This window comes from Lutra lutra, chromosome 4, assembly GCF_902655055.1.
Source record: "Lutra lutra chromosome 4, mLutLut1.2, whole genome shotgun sequence".
In the NCBI taxonomy this organism is placed as follows: domain Eukaryota; kingdom Metazoa; phylum Chordata; class Mammalia; order Carnivora; family Mustelidae; genus Lutra; species Lutra lutra.
In genome coordinates, this window is record NC_062281.1 from 64250958 (window position 1) to 64267487 (window position 16530).

General features: G+C 40.9%; 1 protein-coding gene and 1 long non-coding RNA gene across 2 annotated transcripts in view; one reads left to right on the forward strand and one right to left on the reverse strand.

Annotated features, from left to right (window-relative positions):
- Positions 1–16308, reverse strand: part of SULF1 (sulfatase 1) — a 173390-nt gene extending 157082 nt beyond the window's left edge. The window contains exon 1 of the mRNA XM_047725787.1: positions 16023–16308. The gene's annotated coding sequence lies outside the window, so the exon portion shown is untranslated. The remainder of the gene's footprint in view (positions 1–16022) is intronic.
- Positions 13527–14704, forward strand: LOC125097781 (uncharacterized). The gene is made up of 2 exons (XR_007126615.1): positions 13527–13692; positions 14296–14704. It is a non-coding gene; the product is annotated as an uncharacterized LOC125097781 (long non-coding RNA).
- Positions 16309–16530: the final 222 nt, after the last annotated feature.

Sequence of the window (16530 nt, forward strand, 5' to 3'; positions counted from 1 at the left end):
TCTTAACTGTCATTAAATGTAATATCAGTAAATAAAGCATAAGCATCTTTCTCAGTCATTTTGTTCTTTACAAGAATGTTCTTTTTTTCTATTGCTAAATACAACATGAGCCCAAGAAGATTTAGATATAATCATTCAGTGTATAAAAAGGCATTGGAACATCAGGAGGAGGTATTGGAAAGAGTACTGGTTCTGTAATTTTAGGACTTGATTATCTATGTATAGAATATGACTGCCACTTAGTGGCTATGAATAATGATATACTCCGTTCGTAGCCTGTTTCTTAATCTGTAAAATGGGTTCCATTTTGCCTGTGTTACCTACCTCTTTCAAGGAGTCATGAGGATCAGATAAAGTAGGATTGTAAAAGTGATTTGTGGTGGGTGATATAATAGATAAGTTTCAGTTAAATAATGAATTTTCCTGGGCGAGGGTACTGATTATTGGTGACTGATTGGAGAAAGATGTGATTGTGGTTTATAAGTACTTGAAGTGTTAATTGCTTTTCAGTGTATACAGAAATAAATGTTAAGTTTGGAGGAAGTGTGGAGAAACAGAGGACCTGGATTCTAGTTCTTCATGGCACCTCCGATCAGCTCAACTTGTGTATGTGAATTATTTAACCCCTGTGTCTCCCTAAAAAAGATTGTATTTGAGAATAATTACCAAAAAACCCCACTAGGGTTTGGGGAGTTGAGCTAACTCATAGAAAAGTTGCAAGAATAATTTACTCGGGTTCCTCTGTTGTTAACAATTTGCCCCAATTCCTTTCTCAGTTGCTCACTTGCTCTCTCTTCCCCTGCTCACTGAAATATATATGTATTTACATATATATATATGTATATATATATATATTTTTTTTTCCCCCTTGAACTTGAGAGTAAGTTACATACATCATGGTCTTATACCCCTACGTGTTTCTCAGTGTATATTGCCTAAGCACGTTGCTCTGTTTCTAATTCTTTAAAAGGAGCACCCATGCTTAGTCATGTGATGTGCTCCACATGGTTGTCAAGATCAGCTCAGTGTTGGACAGCACTGTGGAAAGCATAAATTGCTATATAAAATCAAAGGATGTGTATCTCCTAAACTGGGAGAAATCCAATGACACAGAACTTCAGAGGACTTACAAGTTGTGGTGGAGGACAGACTGAGAAAGTGCATTGCGTATGTCTGCAACCAGCTGGAGGTGAGAGTGAACTTTCGAGTCTCTGTGGTGAGTTAGAGAAGCATCAAAGCTGCTCTCACACTTGGTGACAAATCTATTGAGTTATATTCCTCCTGCAAGGACTTGAATCTTTATGCCCCCCCCCCCTTTTTTTTACTTTAACTCTTTGCCATTCTGGGTTGGTGTTTCTTGGTGGAGATTATGAGAGCATGTTCAAGAAGGCAGAAGAACTAGAGCGCTGTAAGGAGTTTAGTTAGAGCTCAGCTTTACTTTTTTGGGTCCTCCCTTTAAGTAGTGAATGTGACCTGCTTTATTTTCATCATAGACAACAGCTTGAAATACAAATAGGAAAAAGGAAAGCGTGTGTTACAGAAGTGTTCAATGTGCAGGCTTAATCGAAGATAGTATGAACTAAGTATTCTCATGAACCAAAGAAACCATTTTCACAGAAACCCTTTTCGACGTTCGCTGTCATAAGCTTTAGCTCGGTGACAAACAGGTAATTATTCTGCCACATTATCTTTACAGTCTCAGCAGAATTCTCCCTTTCATCAGAAGTTGTAATACTGGTAAGTTTGATTTCTTTATAATTCCAACCAGATTTGAGATCACATTCTCCAGTGGAGTGAAATATGACCAATAACTTAAAAATATTTGTAAAAATACTGCTTTTCCGTACACATATTTCTTTCACTGCCCTAAAAATCATAATGGGTTCCTTTAGATACTTACAACAACAACAAAAAAAGGAAATCTAAAGCACGTTTCAGAAACAGAACTGTTTTTCAAAAAGTCAAAACCACACTTAAGTATTCTAAATTAATCTTTTATTTTTAATTATTAAATTGTTATTCTTTATAATACAACATGAAAAAATTTAAATTAATGACTAAGAAATACATTTATAATCCAATAATGATTGATTTTACTTCCCTTGTAAATAAATCAGTTTTAAACATAAATTATACAGATATATAACGGTATATACACTCATGTAATTTATTAAGCTATGAAGAATATTGCTCTTAAACTTCTCTTGGGAAAATTCCAGTACCTGAGTAAGAATTTCAAATATTTATTTCTCAATGAGGTGATGTTTCTGAGGAACAGCTCAACGGTTCTTTTTTTTTTTTAATTAAAGATTTTGTTTATTTATTTGTCAGAGAGAGAGAGAGCAAGCACAGGCAGACAGAGTGGCAGGCAGAGGCAGAGGGAGAAGCAGGCTCCCTGCCGAGCAAGGAGCCTGATGCGGGACTCGATCCCAGGACGCTGGGATCATGACCTGAGCCGAAGGCAGCTGCTTAACCAACTGAGCCACCCAGGCGTCCCCAGCTCAATGGTTCTAATGCAACAAGTTTTCCCTAATATTGAGAAAATGTGATGTATTTTGAATCTCTTGAAGCACAGAGCAATGAAATAGAAGTTAGAACACATGAATTCTGATGTTGATTATTCCACACACTACCTCTTTGGAGTCGGGCTTGTCCTCTCTCAGATTCAGTTTTCTGCGGTGCTTACCCAAATATTGCAAATTCCAACGATTTAGTTCAAGTAACCTTTTCCTCCAATGTTTTGAAGGAATAATGAATACTATTGTCATCATCATCTCGGTAGGATCCTTTCCACTTAGGTTAGAACATGCCTCCACAAAGAAGGTTCTCTATATTAAAGCTACATAACTTTCATCTGTAGCAACAGTGCCTGGGTATTTATGTGAGAATGGATTTTCTGCAAGGAGTATACCTGAACAATAAATGCCTTTTCCGGTATTTGTTCCTGTCTCAAGGATTCTCTACAGTACCTGATTATTCATCCTGGCACTCAGCTAGATGGTCCATGGTCACAAACAGAGCTGGACTCCTACCTTCACATTCTGTTAGGTCTTAATGTACAACGGACACATGAACTCCCTTTGGTCCTCGTAGAATTTCTCTGACTTGCATTTCTCGGTGAAGCCTAGCCTGTAGAAGTTTCTCTGGTAAGAATGAGTTTTGTGATTTTAGGTGGGTCTCTGAATAGTCTCCAGGCCTCAGTTTCCCAGATTTTACTTCGATGATCTCTAAGGTATACCTCTCCCATTCCATGTTTCTATAGTAATTTATATATCCTTCCTGGAAAATCTATCCCTATTCTAAAGTATTTTTAACAGCTACCAGAAAAAAGATCCAGGGATGCCTGGGTGGCTCAGTGGGTTAAGCCTCTGCCTTGGCTCAGGTCATGATCTCAAGGTCCTGGGATCGAGACCCTGGATCAGGCTCTCTGCTTGGCAGGGAGCCTGCTTCCCCCTCCCCCTCTGTCTGCCTCTCCGCCTCCTTGTGATCTCTCTCTCTCTCTGTCAAAATAAAATAAAACAAAACCCTTAAAAAAAATATCCAGTAGCTTTGACAGAATGTGTGTTAACTTCCTTTTTCTTTTGAGTAATTTAAAGCCTGTCATCTGACTGGCTAATTGTCATACAACTGAGAATTCAAGTCCTAGCCAAAGAATTTTTACAGTCAAATCCTACTACAAAATAAAAAGGGGGGGGGCAGGATGACTCGCTATGGAGTTTATAGGGCATTTTATTTTATGTCATGCAGCAGGTAGTGAATACATTCTTTCAGATGGCACAAGTCTACATATCTGTCACTATCTCTGAAATTCTTGTCTAGCCATAATTTTACAGGTCCTTGGAAACAGAATTGTCACAAACTCTTCAGTTCAGCTCTCAACAGAAATTAATTGATAACATAGAATTCTGAGTGGCTGTCATGTGAATGACACCCAGCTTGTATATTTCACATCTAATCAGGGAAGATGGGAATTCTAGTTGGCCTATTGTCTATTTGAATCTGTTTCTGGATGGAATCCAGCTGGCTCAAAATGCAGCCCTGGAAAGTGATGTGGGCAGAAGATGGAAAAAAAAAAAAATTAAGCCAGAGAACCAGCACATAAGGTAGTGTCTTCCACATTATCCAAAGAATTGCCTGGTATAGCTGTGGGTTTGTAGCTGATTAGTTTGCTAAAATTTCTCAATAACCAAAATGCCATTTTCTACCCCAATTGTCCTTAAAAATATATGAAGAATAATAATTAATGAAAATCATACCTAACTAAGAGCAACAATTATATGACAAGATTTTAATGGTGAGCACTTATGAGAAGGAATAGTTCTATTACTGGAATAGTTCAGAAAAGAAAGTTCCATGGAGGGAATGGGGGTGAAATTTGGACACTCAGAAGCATGTTGGGAGGACGGCCCCCACCCAGAAAACAGTATGAGCAAATGCTTAGTAGTAGAAGTAAGTGGGGGTGAATTCTAGAGCTGCTGCTCCAGCTTTAGTGAAGAGCAGAAAGCGTAGACATAAAGTGGGGTGGTTCATAGTGGAGAAGATTATGCAGGTCCCTTAATGCTGAAATTTTTTTTAGACTGGATGCTGTAGAAAATGGAGAGATGACTGTTTTAGTGTAACAGCAGGACAATGGAGAAAGAGAGCTAAAGGAAGGTCAGCTTAACAGTGGTGTGTAAGATGAGTGGGAATAGGAAAAAGATAAAGAACAGAGTTCAATTTAGCATGAGGTGATGCAAAACTGGATTCAAGTCCTTCCTCTTTCCCCCACCACCATGCTTTTTAGTTTCAAGGAGAAAGTTTTCTTTATTCAGGCTTGTCTTAAGGGAAGAGCAGAATTTGCCAGTAAAGAATAATGTAATCCAGGTTGGGGGGAGTAGGGGTTGTGAGGTGGGGTGTGGAAGCAAAATGAAGGCAAAGAGGTGGTGGGTGGCATGCTCCTGAAGGTTTAGCTGAAGTGTTGTGCATCACAATACAATGGTAGCCAAGTTCTAGAATCCAGGTTTTCTATGCTTGTTCCACTGTACCCCCACTAACCGTGATACTACTGCATCATTCGGCGAATTTTATTTTATTGCTAGTAACATTTAAACTTATTACTTGCCCACCATGAAATATGATTTACCTGAAGCCAGTGAGGCAGTCCATGGGATATTCTAAGCTCCCATAGGGCGTATGACAGTGGCAGAAGCGATTGTAGGAACATTTCCAATTCCACTTCCGAGACTACTATAATGGTTGATCAGAGGGGTAGATCAACAATGGATAATTATTTTTGGAGCAAAATGGCTAATGAAAATAACAAATGCTAAATATCAAATGATAGCATATTTTCTTTCCGGGTTTTTGGTCTGTTTTGTTTTTTGTTTTTTTTGTTTTTTTTTTTTTTTTTGTCTTTATCTTGGTGTCAAAAAAGTGACTCTAACAGAACACATTTTGACTACATTAATATTCTTTCCTCTTTCTCGCCTCTTAATCTTTGTTTTTGTTTTGTTTCTTTTTCCCTAATGACCACACTTCTACTCAAGACATCTTTGTCCCACTGAGGCAGGTCCAGAAGTTGAACATGGAGGAGTAGAATCCTGAATTAATCAGAATTTAGATGGTCTGAAATTAAGAAATTTAAGAATATCAGCTCATGTTCCATACCCCAATCTCCATGCAAGCACGCTAGCCCCTTGACCTAAGGGGGGTACGAGGTGAAGAGATCTGACCTGGTCTTAAGCTTGGAAGCAAAGCCCAACTTTTGTGTTTGCTTCAGACCATGTTTATTGATCTAACTGCGGCACTTGTGTATTACATCTTTTCCCCTTGGTTCATTAAACTGGATGTCTCACGGAGTACCAATTAAACCATTAGCTATTAATAGCTTTCAAATGTAAACTGGTTCATGCCAATTAGACCATCATGCATGGCAGCCCTGAATGAGAAATGGATTACAGGTGCTGTTCCTTTGGCTGGCATTTCTCCCATAGGAACCAGGGAACATGGTTCAGAAAACTCAGTTGAGTAAAATGAAACAGGCCAAAGTCTTCATTAAAAACTTGAATAGCACCCAAGTCTCTTTTGAGGAACCAAAATGCTGTCAGGTCTCCACAGGTCAATGCTATTTCCACCAATTTCTAGTAATAAGACTACATTTTAATTCCAAATCTTGCTGACTCAAGTAGTGCATCCTTTCAGTCGTGCTGCCCCCAACATCAAGGGCCAGGGGTTGAAATGGCAAATACAATCTGCTTGTAATAAAATTACACCTAATTCTGAAAACTATTCATTGATATCGTATAAGGAAGTGACTAAAGCATGACTCTCCTATTTTGAAGAGGATCTTAACATGAAATGTGGCTGAAACAAAGAAAATAAAAGGGCAAAATGAGAGGGGATAGAAAGAATAGTGGGGGTGGGGAAACCTTTCCCAAACCTTAAAATTAAGAATGATTTCTCTTTAGAGTGAATACAGAAGGGAGTGTCTATATCATTTGTAAAACAAATCATTCATACGTTCTGCAAAAATGATGTCCAACTCAACTCTTCTAAGGTAGAATCTGAAGTTTTATGAACAGAAGCAACTTAAATATTTCATTTTGTTTTGCTGCGAGACTCTTTAAATGATATGTCCCTCTCTACCAGCATTTTCTTGGTAAAAAGAAGAGAACTATAGGTATTCTGCAGAGGTAATTTATTATGCTGAGTTGGAAATTCATTATTTCCCCCAGAGTTCAAAAACACTAAGGTAGTTATTCGGCCAGCCATTTTCTTAATCTGAGAGATCTTTTTTATCTAGGGAAAATGTCATTAAACAAGAAAACAGTTAAGGGGTTCCTGGGTGGCTCATTCAATTAAGTGTCTGAGTTCAGCTCAGGTCATAATCTCAGGGTCCTGGGAGTAAGTCCCACATCGGGATCCCTGCTTAGTGGGGAGCCTGCTTCTCCCTCTGCCGCTCCCCCTTCTCATGCTCAGTCTCTCTCTCCCTCTTAAATAAATAAATAAATAAAATCTTTTAAAAATTGATAATTATGCATTCTATCTTATTATCATCGATGATCAGAAAATTCGATTTCATGTTTATATTATTGAGGATTTCGATACACACATATATTTGCTATATTTGTATTATAAAATTATCCCAGGCATACTTATTAATTTACAGATACCAGATAAACATTTGTTCCATAATGACCATTTTCACGTTGGAAATTTTTGATGCTACAAAATGAAATGTTACTTCCAGCACCCCATTTTCCTTAGGCGGTGTCACCATCTCTGTTCACTGGGTCTGATACATCAGCGTCATTTTTGTCACTTGTCTTTCTTTTGTCCTCTATTTGATCAATGATCAAGTTGTTGATACTGTTATTTATTTCTTTATAACACTTCTTACACTCATCCTTTCCTCATTCTCAACATTGTCATTGGGACTGGGCAGTCTTACTTTTTTTGAACTTTTGGTACCATTCCAACTGTCTTGTTCTCTCTCTCCTCTCTCAATCTCCTTTCATCCCCGAAAACCTACTGCTTAAACTGCCTAAAACATCTGTTTAACTCTAAAGTGTAACCTGTCTGTTTGTTGTGTCAGAACACTCTAGAATCAAAAAAAAAAAAAACCAAGCAAAACATTAACTAGCAAAAAAAAAAAAAAAAGAACACTCTAGAATCTAGCCTACTGTAGCTCTCACATGACATGCTTAAGACAGAAAAGGGTGCAGAGTAGAGGCATCAGTGGACCACACTCTTTCTCCTCCTTCCTAGCTCTTCTTTTCTTCTATTGCTCCTCTTTTCTCCCTTTCTTCCTTCTCGTCTTTGCCTAATGCCTGCCTTCACTGTATTTCCAAAGTGCATCTATGCAAATGTGCTGATTCAAAAGCACTGTGTCTTAATGTGAAATTGACAAGCCTGGCTCAAGTTCAAGTCCTCACTCAAGTGGAGCTTTCTGACACCTTGGAAAAAGATACAGCTGTGGGAGCGCTTACTGTGATCTATGTCCTGTGTTAAGCACCTTACTTTTACTATGCCATTTAACCTTTATAACAACTCTTTTTGGTAACCATATCTCCATTTTATAGAGAAGGAAGCTGAATGAACGAGGGTAAATAAATTGTCTGCACAAAGTTTGTAAAGATGGAGATGACCAAGTCTTGGCCAGCCCAGGTTCCCGTTCCTCCAATAGGGGGCTCTGTGGATGTCCTTTATATTTAATTAGGACAAATAATTGATACTTAGCCACCACATTCTTTGCATACTACTAAACAATTGTCTGTGTGTCTGTCTTCTCCTCGCAGCTAAGCTAGATATTCCTTCAGAGCACGGATGGTGTCGTGTATAATTTTGTATTCCTCTCCACACTGGGATAGAAATACACAGGAAGCTCTCAAATACATAAGGAATAAACGGATTAACCAATCGATGGAGCTTTCTTAAGCTTTTTCCTTTTGGCTCCAATTCTATATAGAAGGCACATAATGGCTATTCCTTAGGGCATCAGCTCAACTGCTAAAATGTCATTTAATCTCTTCGGTATTGAGTATATCTCCCATATCTCTTTTACTAAATATAGATATCATATATGAAAACGATGGTGACAACACATGTGAAGCCTCCAGGTGTCTCAAATAACAAATATTACATCATTTATGCTTTTATTCATCGGTTACATTCAGAACAGTTTTCTTTTTCTTAGCAGCATGAAGCTCTCAAGAGGGAAAAAGAAGCACACGCCTTGCAGGGGCCTCTTTGCCGGAATGCACTTCTTATACATGAAAGCTGAAAGTTGAAGTTTCGAGGATATCTGGATGCAATGCCAAGCACATCTGTTTACTCGAAGCTTCTATTCAGGGGAAGATTGATTATGGGCAGGTGAAGGTTAAGGGGGAGGCTTTAAACTGGCAGGAAGTCTATTCAGAGGACATGTTGTATTATAGAAAGGTGACTTGGGTGCTAAGCCATATTAGTGATACGAGTTTGAAGATAATACTCACAGGTGCACACTTCTAAATTAATTTAATAAATGCACACTCGGCATGCAGTTAATCTTTTCTCACCACGACTTGGGCATTGCTAATATCTTATAAGAGTCTGACTTTCAGTTTTATTTTAAATTAATATAGCAGGTGTTTCCACAACATGCCTGAGCCATAACAACACACCACGAAATTGGACAACAGACAAAGCTCTCCGCAACTCAGATTTCTATTTGGTTCATTAGGAGCGTTCTATTATTGCTCAGAAAAGTGGGACAACTCTTAGGCTGGTATGTTTTGGGCTTCTTTTGTCAAGTGAATGGATTCCACGGGATTCTCCTCAGTTCTTGAGACAAACTGACTTTAGGGTTTTTATGAAGTGAAAAGGTTCATAGAGTATTAGCTCTATAGGCAGATGGGAAAACTAATGCAAAGTCATACTAGTGCCAGGTTTCCATTAGTTGTGGCAGCAGAACTAGTATCTAGGAAGAGCAATTTGTGGAGGCCAGCAAAACAAACAAACCCCCCCCCCAAACCCCAAATAAATAAATGAATAAAAACTGAGGAGAACACAACAGAAACAGAAATACGTGAAGGTCAATAAAAATCTACGTCAGAGCCAATGGCTTAAGAACAGAAAAATTCAATTATTGCGGTTTTTTTTTTTAAAGATTTTTGTTTATTTATTTGACAGACAGAGATCACAAGCAGGCAGAGAGGCAGGCAGAGATAGAGGAGGAAGCAGGCTCCTTGCTGAGCAGAGAGCCCGATGCGGGGCTCGATCCCAGGACCCTGAGATCATGACCTGAGCCGAAGGCAGCGGCTTAACCCACTGAGCCACCCAGGCGCCCCATTATTGCGGTTTTATAACATGCTGGGATGTGTGATAAAACACGTCCCTGTCTTACTATGGCCCTCTTTTCTTACAAAAATGTCGTGGCTTGTTCCTGTATTTACTACCCAGATGAACTTTAGAATCCTCATTTTACATCCAAGCAAGAGTGCCCTGGGCCCTTGCCAGTTCCCCAACTCTGCTCCCACCACCAGTCCTATCTCACCTTGTGTGAAAATGGCATTAGCATTACTCAAAATGTGGAGATTAATTTGGGGACACTTTACCTTTTACAATGAGCTTTTTTTTTTTTTAAATCCAGAAACATGGTGTGTCTGTTCATTTATTCAGCATAACATTTTAATATCCATCTCCCCCACTAGGTAAATGGTAGCATGTCAGAGTCCCTTGGATTCACATTTTCAAAAAATGTAGAAGTAGTGTCTCACAGATTTGTAGCTCTATGGTTAAAAAGAAAATCAGAGTATAAGGAAAAGTTTTACCTTTTGAAGGTGAAGTAGAGACCCACATTTTATTTATTTATTTTTAATTAATGAGGTTTAGCAGATGATCGTGGAGTAGGACAAGAATCACATATTTTGAGGACAAAGAGAATGCAAGTCGGTTGCTGCCACTAAGGGGGGGTGAGGTACCATAACTGTTAATGAAGGTTCTCTAGAATGTGTTTGCCGGGAGAAGGAAGGATCTCCAGAAATACTGCCTTGCCCTTTATCTTAGAGGAGTTCCAGTGTTTTTTCCTCTCCCTGGCCTGGGGCAGGTGCAGACCAGATGATCAGGATTGGAAAGAATATCCTTTGATCTGTCCCAAGAGCTTGAAAACTGCAATTGAATGACCAGCGTCCACAGACATGTTTGTGAGGTTGCCTACAGTGCTACGTGAGCTAATTTCTCAGTCAGCTGCCCTTCTGGGGCAAGGGCACAGGGAGAAGATTCAGTGTGATGGTGGGTGCAGAGTTTGGGAACAGAACAGAGCTCAGGCTGATTGCTTTCATCTTTTTCGTGGAATCTGGTTTGGAGGTGAAGGACAGCAAAGGTCCAAGCCCCATGTTTTGTCTAAATGGTATCTTGCTTTACCAATTACTTCTGGAAGCTTGACCTGACTCCTACAATGTTTTGCCAAGTTATTATTTCTTTCTAAATAGTGGGCCCAAAGGAAGGAAGAGGAGCACATGACCCTTCCCTGAATTCAGCTCCCCGCTGGGGTCCACTGCTCCGACCCTTTGTTTCCCCCCAGCGCTGCAGCCCAGTGCCTGTTCTTTATTTTCCTTTAATGCAGGACCCAGGACTCTGCTCCTCCCTGTGAAGTGTATTCAACTGTCACCATTGTCCCCACAGATCCATTAACTCAGTGGCTCCAAACTCCTAAGGCCAAAAGCGGCCACCCCCTCCATCTCCCTCTCCCTCTGTCCTCCCTCTCCCTCCCTTTTCCTGCCTTCTGCAGCTCTCCCCACATCCACCAATCTCACTCTCTTGAGTTCCCTTCCCCTTCCCCCTGCCTTTGGTGACAGAAAAGGAAAGACACACCATAAATACATGAAATTGATGACATATAACTGAGATGAACACAGTCATGCATCCTGGGTCTCTATCTGTACCTACCAACCATCTTTCTCTCCCATTTATTGCACATGCGTCAAGCTAGTTTCTTTATGTGTTTTCTTCACAATGTCCTCAAGGTAAGTGTCTCTGTTTCTGTCGGGGTGCTGAACGGTAAGTCACCTGTCCAAGGCCACTCAGCTACTGAGAGGTGGTCCCTGGGTTAGAGCACAAGGCTATCTAAACCCAAAGACCGTACTCTCTTGCTTCCAAAATCATGGTTGAAATTTTATACCATAAGGGGCAGCTAGTAGACTTAATTTCTGTGATAGTTACAGAAAGCTGAAATAGATGGAGATCTGTCATTATAATACTCAAACTTAATTTGGGGCAATAATTCCACATTCTGTTTAAATGGAACTTTTTCTAAGCTACCACAAAATACAACCAATCAGGTCTTATCTTTTGTTTTTTTTTCTTTTCTCTCATGTGTGGAGATAGTTATTAGAGCTGGCAAATAGCTCTAAAGTGGGGGTAACCAAAGAGAAAAGTGCCTTGCACGTTTGAAAGTCTCTGTGACCTAGTCAACACACACTTATTAGTATCTCCCATGGGAAACGGAAGTGGACCAAACCAGTTCCTGTCTTAGGAGACTTCACCCTACCTGATGAGTCAGGGGAGAAGATGGCAAAGTAGAAAACAAGATAAGAAGAAGGTGAATGTGCTGAGTGCAACCCATGGATCACTAATGGTCAGGTTCGAGGGAAGGAAAACATCACCGTGAGATGTGGTAGTCAGGGGAGGCTTCTCGGAGGAGATGGGACTTAAGCGTGAGAAGGATGAGTTTAGAGAGGTGATGAATGTTTCACACACAGTATTATAAACGTTGAACCTGAAGGAAGGGTGCCCATGAGGACAGATTCTCATTTTGAAGACAAGCTAGAAAACTAGAGTGGTTGGGTTAAGAGAAGAGACCAGGAGGGGTTAGGAGCCCAACAGGCCACCTGGGCTACAGGGAACAGGAGACTTGGGCTGCTGCATTGATTTAGTGGAAGACATGGTCGGAAAGTTAGGACCAAATAATGGATGGCCAGCATGTCATGTGAAGTGCATTCTGTGGGTAATGAGGCCCACGTAGGAGGACTTCTCAGCTCAGAAATGCTTTGACTGAAGCAGACTTCTAGGAAGCTCAGTTTGCAGGGATGGACAGAAGAGGGAAATAGACCTGCAAGGAGGCTGTTGTAATGGTCCACGTGTGACACGATCATTCTGGAGTGGTGGCTGCAGGCCAGATGTGAGAGATGTTCTAAAGGAAGGACTCACAGAATTTGACGACAGATTAGCTATGGGGGTGAGGGGGATATTAGAGAGGGAGGGGGGAAGCTAACAGGCTAATTCCCCTCCTTCTCAGCATACTGAGATAGAATTGAAAATACTTTAAATAGGAAACATATTTCAGGACAAACTTTTCCCAAAAATATCTCCTTTCAAATGCCTCCCCCACTCCTGCCCAAGGATCTAACCTAAAGGAAAGGTAAATTTACCATATGGCCATAGAATTAATTTCATACATGAGCTTCTTTTCCCTCAAAGTCAATAATGATGATAAAAATAATAATCTATTTAGAGTCAGCGCCTTAAACATTTTAATCTCCTGAAATGTACTCTGCGCTCTCTACACAAAAATATTGTACAGGGGAAAAAAAGAACCAGATGTCCTGACCTGACCCACTGGTTGGCCTCATCCACAGGGCAATGGTTGGTGAAAGCTCAGTGCTGAGTATCCCGAACCTTGCTTTATGGATTTGTCAAGAGTAAACCATTTTGAATCTAAAATACAAAAGACCCCCAAGCCCCAGTGCGTTCCTGCATGGATATACAGTCAGGAAAGAAAATGCAAAGTGTCACCCTTGACACTTGTCTCTACTATTGACTATCACAATGGAAAGGACCACAACAATCTGCCTGAAGTCACATAAATTTTCTTAGAAGGAAAGAGAGAAGAGCCCTTTTAATTATTTGATGAAGATTCCCACTCATAAGCTAGCAGGTCAGTGAGTATTTGAATTCCTGTATTTTTGTTTTCCACTCCGCCCTAAAAGTGGATTTTGCAACTTAACTGGATAGAGCTTTTCAGACTGTTAGCCTCTGAGCTAGCTTACTGCATGCCTAGATAGCAGGACCCATCCACAGTGCAAATGGAGATCTGCCCTCCCGGTTATTTTTCCCTTCCCTGGGAGGGTCAACCTTAGTGCTCAAACACTTTTCCAGCTGTTGTGATACTGATGGGAACTTCATGTGTGTTACCAGCACAAGTGCTCTCAGGAAGAAACCAAATGTCAAACGGAGGTATGTAGAAGTCACCATAAATATGTCTCTGAATGTTTACCATCTGGAACCGTAGATTTCGATTTTGACAAGCAACTGGGATTGCCCTGTGGGCACCGCCTTTTAAGCAGAGCCTTTTAGTTGGGCTAAGTTAACTTCGTGTTACTTTAGCCTGGCCGGGGCGGGGGCGGCGGTGGTGGTGGGGGGCGGGATAACACACCGTTCTGCCTTCTCAAGGTGTGAATTTATTATTTCTCAACTCTTCTTGTTTTGTCTCCATCCTGCCTGATCCTGCATGCGATGGACTTTTGCGGGGGTGGGAGGTGTGGAATGCTCCCAGATTGTCAAAATCCTGGGCAGGGAGCCTGGTGGTCAGTCTGGAACAAGAATGACATCTGCTGTGGGGCTCCCACGGCTAAACGGAACTTGCCTTTGTTAGCTGCCCACACCACACCTCCGTCCTGCAAGGAGAAACTTTACTTTCTTAGAAAATACTTCCGTGCTAGTGAAACGTGCCATGGGTGGTCAGCCCCATACCTGTTACCTGCTGAGCTTGGAGTCCTAATCCTAAGGGCACCCGAGATACGAGATACGAGTTTGCCTTTCTGTCTTTCTTTTTTTAAGCCCCGGTTCCATTGTAGAGCCATAATGGAATGACTGGAATTCCAGAAGACTTCAGTTTATGAACTTAGTCCTATTTCGGTTATGTAATATTAGGAATCGGATAATACTCGGTCATTATAACTGCCTGCTTATTTATGAGGAGACTTTCTCATTGAAGGCTTTGAGACCAGAACCAGAGAACACCGTGAATTGAATCGCAACTGAGCACCATGCTGAAATATTGTTTCAATCGTAACTTTTTAAAGACATGATGAAAAAAATATCAACTGGCAGGATGCAAGAAAAAAAAATGCATACTACAAGTGGAAACATAATTTTACAGGCATCTTTATGCCGTTGAATAGAAAAATCACAAAGCTCTAGCCATAAATCCTGTTGTTCAGCCTATTAAACAGCTCCTATTTCAGAATAGCTGCTATACAGTTTTATTCATCGAATTTCTCACCTGCAAAGGGTAAGGACAGTGTTGGGTTTCTCTACCAAATGTGAGAGTCCAGTAAGAGCAAGAAATCTTGAGCACCGCGGGTATATGAACGTGGGTGTAGGAGGGCAAGTCTGTCAGGGGGCAAAAGAAGGGATTCATTGACTCACCTAGCTCCACCAAAAATTTGGAAAAGTGAAGATTTTACTTTTTGATCCCTGTAAAAACAAGGCATCGGCTTGAGAGGCCTTCTTCACATCACATGTTAAATGTAGTATATATGTCCCATTGGTACATTTCAGGTCGATTTAATTTGGGTGGGTGCTTTTAGCAGATGGGTTATCTTACCAGCTACTCACATATGTGATGAAAACTCATTTTATGTTGCTCAGGGACCAGATGACCATTAATTTCCAATGACTAATTTATAATTAAAACCTTTTCTTTTAAATGTTTGTTTATAACCCAGCCAGAAAATCTATTTCCATTTAATTAACACTTCAGATAGCCTGTTTAAAACCCATAAACGTAGTGACTTTAACGATCCATTACAGAGATGCTACTTTAGTTTTCAATGACTTGTAAAACTTTCACAAACAGATCTGCAAATGAATTACTCCATCTGCTCCCCTGCAGCTGCAGGAGGCTAAACTCTGTTAAAGGGCATTTTCCTACTTCCTCCTTTTCTGCTTTTCCTCTAGCTCTAAGCATTTTTACTTTAAAGCCACTCTCAGCTGCTCAAAGGGCAGCCTCTTCTCTTCAGGAGTTTCCAACCTCCAAATTTTGCTAGAAACCCTTGAGTCCGTCATAAATCAGACACAATGTACCTTTTAAAAATCGGTTAAGAAAGCATTTCCGTCTCTGCCAGCAAACTCAGAAATAGACTCCCGAAAGGATCTTTACAAACAGAGCGGTAAAATGCAACAGTTTGAAAGTACATTTTAATTTGGAAGGCTGAAATAAATGCTCTCTTGGCCCGATCCGTCCTTCCCGGAACAATTTACAGCTCCTGTCTGGGGGAGGCAACGAGGCTATTCAAGCGTACAAACACTGCTCCAAAAGACATTTTCTTAGCTACACCTTCAAGAGCAAGGCAGGAAGAGTGTTAGTTCTATAAAGACAGCCAAGCACCAAGCTATGTTCACTGTTATCTGTCCGCCGTACAATAGCAGCATTGATAGGGTAGCCACAACGGGCTTTGACAAGTGTGCTGTGCTAGCATTCCATTCAAAACTATGTTGAGAGAGAGAGAGAGAGAAAGAGAGAGAGAGAGAGAGAGAGAAGCATTCAATGTCTTTTACTTTACCTGAAAAAACTGCCTTTCTTGTGGCTGCAGAAAATGAATTCCTCCTCTTCTCCCAAAAGCAAAGTAGTTTCCTTGCCCGCAACTCTCCCTTGGAGAAGACCACACAGCTCCAGCAAGGCAGCCTTCCTGCTCCTAATCCCCACTCGAATGTGATGACACACACTAACCCCAACCATCTGGTGCAGCACGTCCTCAAGCACTCAGCACAGTGGTGTGTCAAGACAGGCTGCCCAATCCAATTGCTGGGGCTGGGTGTCTCTCACCGACTGGAGGCTGAGGGCAGGACTGAAACTGGAGGTCTGAGAACTCCCAGTCAAGTAACCTGAGATTTCAGAGAGAAAGGACGGCTCCAAAGAGAGGAGGAGTGGGAGGTGCTAAACAGAAGGTGGAGGGAATGAATTATTCTGGTGGCCAGTTGTGCGTTACTTTTCACAACTCCTTGTACTCCCCGGGGACCACTGGGACCCTCTGAGGGATGCACGGAAACACCAAAAATCTTTCCCTGCCA